Below are 8,851 nucleotides of genomic sequence, written 5' to 3'. Positions count from 1 at the left end.
CCCCCCGGAGCTCCGACCAACACTGCTCAGGTTATGCTGAGCATCTCTGGGCGAGGAGCCAGAGCTCTCTAGACAAAACATAGACAGAAGGCTCCAAACAATGCCGCCCTGCATGGCAGCTGCCATACCCTCGCCAAAAACCCAGTACAGTGAAGTCAAAGCCCATTAGAGTACCTCGAGGATGTTGCTGAGTACAAAAATGCACAAATGGTAGGTCTACAGTACATTATATCAGAGCAGTTTTACATTTTTCAAGTCAAGTCATGCAAGGCAAGTCACACATTATCAAATCATCAGTCAAAAAACAAGCTTCATGGGTCTATTAATGTTGACTTCCTTCTAAAAATAATCCACAATATACTTTGTTCTTATGTCAAGAGTGGCAAATCTGAGTTATAAATCACTGTAGTTTTTCTCTGTCAGGCAATTTTCTGAGAACTCTGAAAGCAAATGTTTAAATAGGTTTAATAGTGCAAAAAGCCCAGGGGTGTGTTTCTGTCTGTTTGAAACACAGCAGTGTGTAACTTCTCCTGGCTTTCAACCCCAACACATGCCCGCCTGGTCGATCCTGCACACCCTTAAAAATAAACGAGCACAGAACCCGTCCAGGCCTTCAGCGTGTGTGTGCTTATTAACTTCATGGCTCATTTCCAGCTCAATACAACACACAGGTAGAGCTGGGCAACGTGACTAAAGAAGTTATTTCTTAATGTAAGCCTTGATAATATCAGGCTTTGGCAACAAAAGGAACAATTCTTGGTATAACTAAGTGCTGCTAGTATAATGTACATTATTTCTAATAATCTTTAAGAATATAAGATTTCAACCATATCGAATCCATACTTTAGGTGACAAACAAAAAACAGCAGGATGTACCACATGAATTAAAAATGTGTCAGATCCATCAGAATCAGCAGTGTGGCTGCAGGGAGCAACATAAATCTGCTGTATATAAAGGCAGGAAAACTATTAAGCTCCTCATTTTATGTAATTAATTCTACAGCGATAAGCTAATTTCTCTAATCTGAATTTAGAGTTGATACCAGCTGGTGCACATGCGCCATTTATTTTTAGGCCATGGAAACATTGGCATGTCCATCCCTATTACAATATCAATATTTCATGCAGTGTTCATAACAGCAAACCTGCATGTGCAGCACTTTTTTTTATATTTACTGCTCTGGGCTACCAAATCTCAACTTTTGTGCCTTTTATCTTGTAAGCTAAGTCAAGTCCCATGCAAAGTATCACAGCGAGCAGTGTAACGAGACAAAATCCACATTTTAAGCTCTAGTCTATATTATATCATAAGTAGATGCAACAGAAGATGATTTGATGAACTGACTAAAAGATGGATTGGCTGAATGATCGCAGTTTTCTGTTCACTCGCTGGTTGTAGCGGTCTGTGCTCTTATATTGGAGCTTATGCAGGGATATTTTACCATTATAGACCTATAAGTATTTTCAACACTGAATTATCATGGTAATAAAGCAATTAAAATGTAAAATAGTGGAATTTAATCATAGATGTGTGAGGCAATGTATAGTGCAATGTCAGAAGTAATGTGTTCCCAGGTCACAAATCAAAATCAAACACACTTTCATTTAGTTCTCTCTCTTGCTCCCTCCCCTTCTCCTTTATCACTATGTTCTGAAACAGTGAATTGATGAAGATCTTAAAGCCCAGGGGCTTCACTTGTGCCCATAGATTATTCCTTACTCCTGGTCAATAAGCAGTTAATCAGCATGAAATTATATTTTGTTCAAAATGAAAAAAAGAGCGCTTGTCATCACTTTTGAATGTTTGTGCCATCAAAATGTAGGCCTTATAGATAGATACTTGCTCACAGCAGGGTTGGTTTTACTTTATTTCATAGCTGTCACAAAGTATTATGCACCCTTCTATTGCCACAGCAGATATGTAAAAGCTGTTGGATCAACGCTATCTAAGATTTGGGGCACTACACCATCCAGAACTCCCATCTATTTAACTGACTTAGTAAGTTGGCTACATCTTATTGAAATTGTATAATCATTACTATAATTATTATCATCATTGGTTAAAGTAGTTATAGTATAATGTTGCAAAACAGTATCCAAAACAGGCGGCGATTGTGCCATTCTTCTGTATTATCATTCTACTCCACCGCAGCAAACGCACAAAACCAACTGGCCACAAACAGGAGAACAAGATGGGCTTGTTAATGTGTTTTATAACTAACCACACACTGCACATCCATCCACACACTTCACATCCTTCTAGCAACCTAGCTGGTGACACAGCACAGCAGTGTGGTGGAAAGTGACAAATGGCTGGACTTTGCTGCAAGCTATAGAATTATTTCACCCATACAAAAATTCTGTAGGTGTTGTTTTATTTTTTACATTTTAAATAGATGTTAATAATCAGCCTAACCTGAACACAATCCTGTTTAACATGTATTGATTATGCAAGCTTAGGTGGTTAAACCTAGTCTGCAGAGTTGTAATCCTTAATGTATTTCAAAATATCAAACATTTAGCATTTTCCTCTTTAAAATTAGCTAGTTTTTCCATACTTTCGTTTTTGCCTTCCTTGTCACCCATTCCATCATTTGCCATCCTTGGGCCGTTACCTCCTCCTTCCAATTCTAGAATCATATGAATGGTTGACTTGTCTTTGATTCCAAATTCAGAAAGCTGAGCGGAGGGGGTCAGTAGCTTGCCTTTGAAGACCAGTCGCACACCTAACAAAAACACACAATTTATTACAAACTTACAATTAATTTCTTTGATGTTATCAAATCAATGAATGAAGGAGCCCCTATGCATGCTCAAATAAACTACCCCTCTACCAATAATTTCTACTAGGCAAGGCAAGGCAGCTTTATTTGTATAGCACATTTCAGCAACAGGGCAATTCAAAGTGCTTTACATAAAATCAGTTAAACAGATAAAACACAAGTATAAACAGTTAAAAATCATAAGCATTAAAAACCAATAAAACACATGAATAGACAGTTAAAAACAAAATGGGAGTCTGACTTCTCTGACTTTCTCTATATTAATTTTCTGACCATCTCTGACTTTCTCTGTATTAATTATCTCACTATCTCTGGCTTTCTCTGACTTTCTCTATATTAATTTTCTGACTTTCTCTGTATTAATTTTCTGACCATCTCTGACTTTCTCTGTATTAATTATCTGACTTCTGACTTTCACTGTATTAATTAACTGACTTTCTCTGTATTAAATATCTGACTTTCTCTGTATTAATTATCTGACTTCTCTGACTTTCTCTGTATTAATTCTCTGACTTTCTCTGTATTTAAAGAAATAAGCAGTCATTTAAAGAAAGGCAGCATCAAAAAGAAAGGTCTTCAGCCTTGATTTAAAAGAACTGAGAGTAGCAGCGGATCTACAGGTTTCTGGAAGTTTATTCTAGATATGAGGAGCATAGAAACTTAAAGCTGCTTCACCCTGTTTAGTTCTGACTCTGGGGACAGAAAGTAGACCTGTCCCAGATGACCTGAGAGGTCTGGGTGGTTCATAGTGTAGTAGCATATCAAAAATGTATTTTGGACCAAAACCGTTAAGTGATTTATAAACTAGCAAAAGTACTTTGAAATCAATTCTTTGAGACACAGGAAGCCAGTGTAAAGACTTCAGAACTGGAGTGAACTGGAGCTATGCGGGCAATAATGTAAAACCTTTGTTGAGTTCTCGTATAAATTCCCTGTACACAGCACATGCCTCTGTTATCTCTAAAACTTTGAACTAAGATTGAATTCTGATTTGTGTGTCTGAAGTTTAAGACTGCTCAAAGATGATACTTAGATTCACCAGGACCTGGGGCCCATGTCTCAAAGTTTGTTATAGCCAGTTATCTTGGCGACTTTGTTATGGCCCTGAAACACTAACCCGGCGGACCGTTGAGAGAAAAGGCAGTACGCGAGAAGATTCAAGAGGTTGTAATCACTGAGTTGTAGTTGTACTGGAAAAGTGACTGAAGTGAAAAAAAACAAACAAGTACAGATTGTTTTCTACAAGCTCTCAAATCATATTCTACAAGTGCTACATCGCATTTACGCGCTCTCACATTTTGCACCATATTTACCTTCATAAGTATTTGGCTAGTGTGTCAGGGCCACGCAGTTTTTAACACACGCAACACTGCTATCAGGCGGATTCAGCTTACTAAAAAGCATCACAGGTTTGGGTGGGTCAAAAGCTATAAATATGTACACCTTCCAATTACCTTTCCTGTGTTTTTTGTGTCTCTCAAACTGTGGCACTCTGTTGCTTGTGTATGTCTGTATGTGCACTTCTGTGCACATTTATGTTAACTGTATGATTTAGTCATTATAACCCATTAGTGTCAAGTGGACATTTCATTCCATGTGTAGTTCGCTTGCTTAGGTACCTATAGGCTCATAAGAACAACTCTCTTCTATCTTCTCCAACAGCTGCAACACTGTGATGCTCTTCAACTGCTCCTCAGTTTCGCAAAGGTGGATCTCCATGTCCCGACCATGTAGAGTTTTAACAAAAACCGTCACAACCATTTCTGTAGTGTTTGTAAGCTTCGGTCGATCTCTTCACTTGGTTCAGATTACACAACAGGATGTTGGCTGTGTTCAACTGAAAATACTTTCACTTTCATTTAAAGAAACACACACCAGCTTTTCACCTAAACACAGACCACAAACTTTAAAACCTGGAGCTTATCTAAAAACATTTAATTCAACTTTACCTATAAAGTAGCCTATAAGTGGCATTTATTTACTCTCAATAACTTTAAATCCTCTGGTTTTTTGATGTTCCCAATTCTAGCATCTGTCTTCATGTGTGTTTTCCTTACCTTTTGAAGCACATTTTATTCCATATTTTGTATGAAATGTGAAGTTTTTTTTTTGTAAGAGCTAGGCAGGCAATAATGTAAAACCTTTGTTGAGTTCTCGTATAAATTCCCTGTACACAGCACATGCCTGTGTTATCTCTAAAACTTTGAACTAAGATTGAATTCTGATTAATGTGTCCCAAGTTTAGGGCTGCTCAAAGATGAGCTCTCACTTCATCCCCTGCAGTGATGGTGTGGTTCCCAGGAAAAACCTCCACCTGTTTAGCAAAGCAACTGTGATGGAGTTTGCTCCCCATCACTACTCATGATGTAGCTTACTGCCGTCTTCTGTTCCACTAGACTGGTACTGTTCAAGTCTAAGCTTATTTGTTTCTCCATAGTGTGCATTCAAAATATCTGATGAATTGTCTCACGTTGTATAACGTACTGCTTTTAATGTTGCCACTGAAGGTTGTTTCCTATAATTAATCTCTGCTCAATAATAGTTTATCATAAATAACTACCACGTATGCTAATAAAGGTCCCTTAGATATGCAGAATGTATATTAAGTGTCAAACAGGTGCATACATGTGAATATGCTGTATGCTAGACAGAGTTAAACAACAGCTAAATAGAATCTCTGTTCTCCACGTGCAATATTAAATTCAAACTATCCTATGCCTATTTCACATAGGCCCATAGTAGTGTTATTAAAAATGAGTCAGTTTAGTCAAAGTAGGATAAGACTTCTGGGTTGGGTCCCGTTCTATATACACAATATATAAAAATGTAAACATTAATAAAAACAAGTCTGTGGTTTAAACACTGGTCCCCTTAAGTCAGACCTGGGCATTGTAGGACCCGTGCCACATCCGGTCCTTTGGGCGGCCCTAACCGGCCCGCGTGAGGTCAATGGGAGGTTACCAATCAAACATAAATAAGTGTACATCATCCATGGAATAAAACCGCTCTGCTTTTACTTGACAAAATACAGTTTTTTCCTTTTTTGTGCAAACGTATGCAGCTTCTTCTCTGTTTGCAAGTTGCAATTAAAAATAAATACAACTCAGGTCCTGAAAGAATGTAACAAACTATCTATGTGTACAAAAAAAAAGTACATTGAGGTGCAAAAAAGTGGATGGATAAATAATCATCCTAGACATAAGCCTGCCCTCATATTCAGGAAAAGTGGCAGGCTCTTCTTTATGAAAAGTGGCTTCTCACATGAAAGTTGTTTCCTCGTTAGGTGAATAGCGTAGAGCGACGATGGCAAGGTGCGTTTAGGGGGTAAGTGAGTGTGTTAGGCAAGCAGAGCGATATAACTAACGTATGTGTATTGCTGTGTGAAGGAAAAGCGAGAGAAACAAGATTGCAAAGAGGATGTAAAGCGGGTTAACAGTAAATAAAACAACAAGCTTCATAACAAGGCTTCATCTGTTGTTAATACTGCCGCAACCCCAATCTCTGTCTGGGAAGCCAAAACAGAAACTGTGATGCAACATTCTTACTATTAATGACATAAGATGCAGCGCTAAACCGTCTCTCGCTTTTGGTTTAGTGAGTAAGTAAGTAAAAAAAAAATTGCTTTATGTTAGAATCAAGGTCCATTTACACACACACAATTGTTTTTGATAGATTTGACAGTGCTTCCAAACTGCAGACATGTTTAGAAAAAAAAAGGGAAATCCAAGGCAGTCTTCTTCAGATTTATTTAAAAAGCCTTTATTTTACTGGCTATTTCATAACAGAAAATGTAAAAGCCATAGGAAGAAGTGACCCACCCGTAGCAGCACAGAAAGCCTTCTTCAAGCAGACCGTGTTGGCTGCATTTTTTTTTAAAGACAATTTTTTTGAGCCATTTCTGCCTTTAATTAATAGAACAGGGGGTAGCGAGAGAGAGGGAGAAGACATGCCGCAAAGGTCCGCAGCTCGGATTGGAACCCTAGGCCACTGCGGTAAGGACTGAGCATCTGGTGCCGCTCTACCAGGTGAATTACCGGGGCGCTCCATGTTTGCCGCATTTATAAAGTGTGCGCACGTATTACTCTACGCTGTTTGCTATTTCAACGTGTCATCAAAAATGTATTCAGCCTTCTCATTTATTCATCAGAACAAAGAAAATGCTTTTTTGGTTGCTATTTTAGGCCAAACAATTTCAGTTGCCAAACTTCTCTTCTCAGACCAATATCTACAGCCCCCACAGTGAACCACAATAACTTTACCTATAGCTAGAGTTGTGCTACAGGGTTGTGATTAAAACTGTCAAACACAGTTGTCAGTCTCACCTCCAAAAAGTCAATAAAAACAGCAGATCCTGCTGCTGTTTCTACGTTCCATTCAGCAGTTTTGAAACACCATTGTATGAACCAGCAATCACAGTTGAAAGGGTCATACTCCTGGCTTGAACTCAAACAAACTCTTTTACTGCAAATCACACAGTAATAGAACAGATGGCTTGTTCTGAAATCCAACAGCCATTCAATAGTTCAAAAACATAATTAACTAAGGCTGGGGAATACTTAGCATGAAGTGACCTACTCAGCAGCATAGAAGTCAACATACAGAAGGGGAAAACTATTACATCAAAAGAGGTGTACAGTATTTCATTAGACAGATGCTTTTAGGAAAAACGTGCATGTATTGGTATGTTGAGCAAGTACGAATGACATCTAGGGGTTTAAGCATTCTATTATTTGAACTGCAATACCAATACACTTAATTCTGCATTCTTCCAAAAGAGCGCATCCATTTCAAATAAAAATCTTTTTCTTTATCCCTCCCACTTCATCCATTGCCCTGCTTAGGTTTTTAAGCCGTTTTGGCACAACTTACCACTGTATTAGAATCACTGCCAATTTCCCTTTTTGTGTTGCTGTTTCCTTGTTCCATTCTGGTTTGATTTGCCAAGACCAAGACCCCCATGACCTCGTGGTACATGCCCTCTAATATGACGTGTATTCATGGCAAATGTGCTTAATGAGTCGCATCTTATGGGTTCATTTCACACTCTGTTAGAGAATAGCTGCTATTCTTAGTGGCCTTATGCAGAGCATGCAATGCAAAGATGATATTCTGTGCAGCTGCACATCTGTTTATAAAAGCAATGTGGTTGTCACTTTTAAAGGTCCAAGACGTAATGTATTTACTGTAATATATATGTAATATATATTACAGTAAGAATAAGGAAACATGCTACGCTGAAAGACTATCGTTTTTGACAAGAATGATAATAACAGTATTTTCTCCTTTGAAATTTCTGTTTGTGTTTTGGCCTGCGTGTGGATATCAACTGCCCAGTTTGACAGCCAGGCCGGGGTGCCAGACATACCTGTAAAAACGTAAACCCAGCGTGCTACAGCTGTAACGTTTGCAGAAAGCAGCAAACAAACAGGATCAACAGCGATAGATTCTACGCAACCTTAAAAAATACATGTTTCTAGCAGTTGTATGACTAGAGACGTTACACACCCTGGGTAAATATTGGAGATGTTTTTGAAAACAAGTTTAGAGTTTAGAGCCCAAAAAGACGCTGAATTGGCCAATTTCCTCTTGAACAGGTAAGCATTACCTTCAGGTTAATTTTTCACGGCTACTAGGGACGGGCATTTCATGTCATCTCAACATTCCCATACTCACATTGAATTATATAGCTATGGGCCTGAGTTGTTTACTCACTCGCAAAAACAATGGCGACACAGCCAGTAAAGTGATCCCGACTGGTCCTGGCTAACTCCGCCATGCTAACCCTGCTAACTGCTAACGTTACCAGAGGACCAGGCCAGCGGACCCCTGTTTTGTACTGCATTAACTATTGTACTGCATTAACTATTTTAAACACTATCTGTCAGTGTTACATACTGGGCCTTTAAGTAGAAACTGAAAGTCAACCCAATTAATCCAATGACAATGGCTTAGCTCTTGTTAAAGTCTCACTAAAGTCATGGAAATGAAAAGTAGCTGAAAAGTGCATGCCAACATACATGTCAGAAAATATTACCAATCTTTTTTGTCAAAGTAGATTAGTTCTACTT

General features: G+C 38.5%; 1 long non-coding RNA gene across 1 annotated transcript; it reads right to left on the bottom strand.

Moving 5' to 3' along the window:
- Nucleotides 1–2,360: 2,360 nt before the first annotated feature.
- LOC117952080 lies at nt 2,361–4,607 on the bottom strand. Its single transcript, XR_004658309.1, has 2 exons — nt 4,403–4,607; nt 2,361–2,726 (listed from the first exon to the last, which is right to left on the bottom strand). It is a non-coding gene; the product is annotated as an uncharacterized LOC117952080 (long non-coding RNA).
- Between the last annotated feature and the right edge of the window lie 4,244 nt (nt 4,608–8,851).

Source organism: Etheostoma cragini, chromosome 10, assembly GCF_013103735.1.
Source record: "Etheostoma cragini isolate CJK2018 chromosome 10, CSU_Ecrag_1.0, whole genome shotgun sequence".
Classification (NCBI taxonomy): Eukaryota; Metazoa; Chordata; class Actinopteri; order Perciformes; family Percidae; genus Etheostoma; species Etheostoma cragini.
The sequence above is the reverse complement of the archived record's forward strand: the minus strand, read 5'-3'. Positions and strand labels throughout refer to the sequence as shown.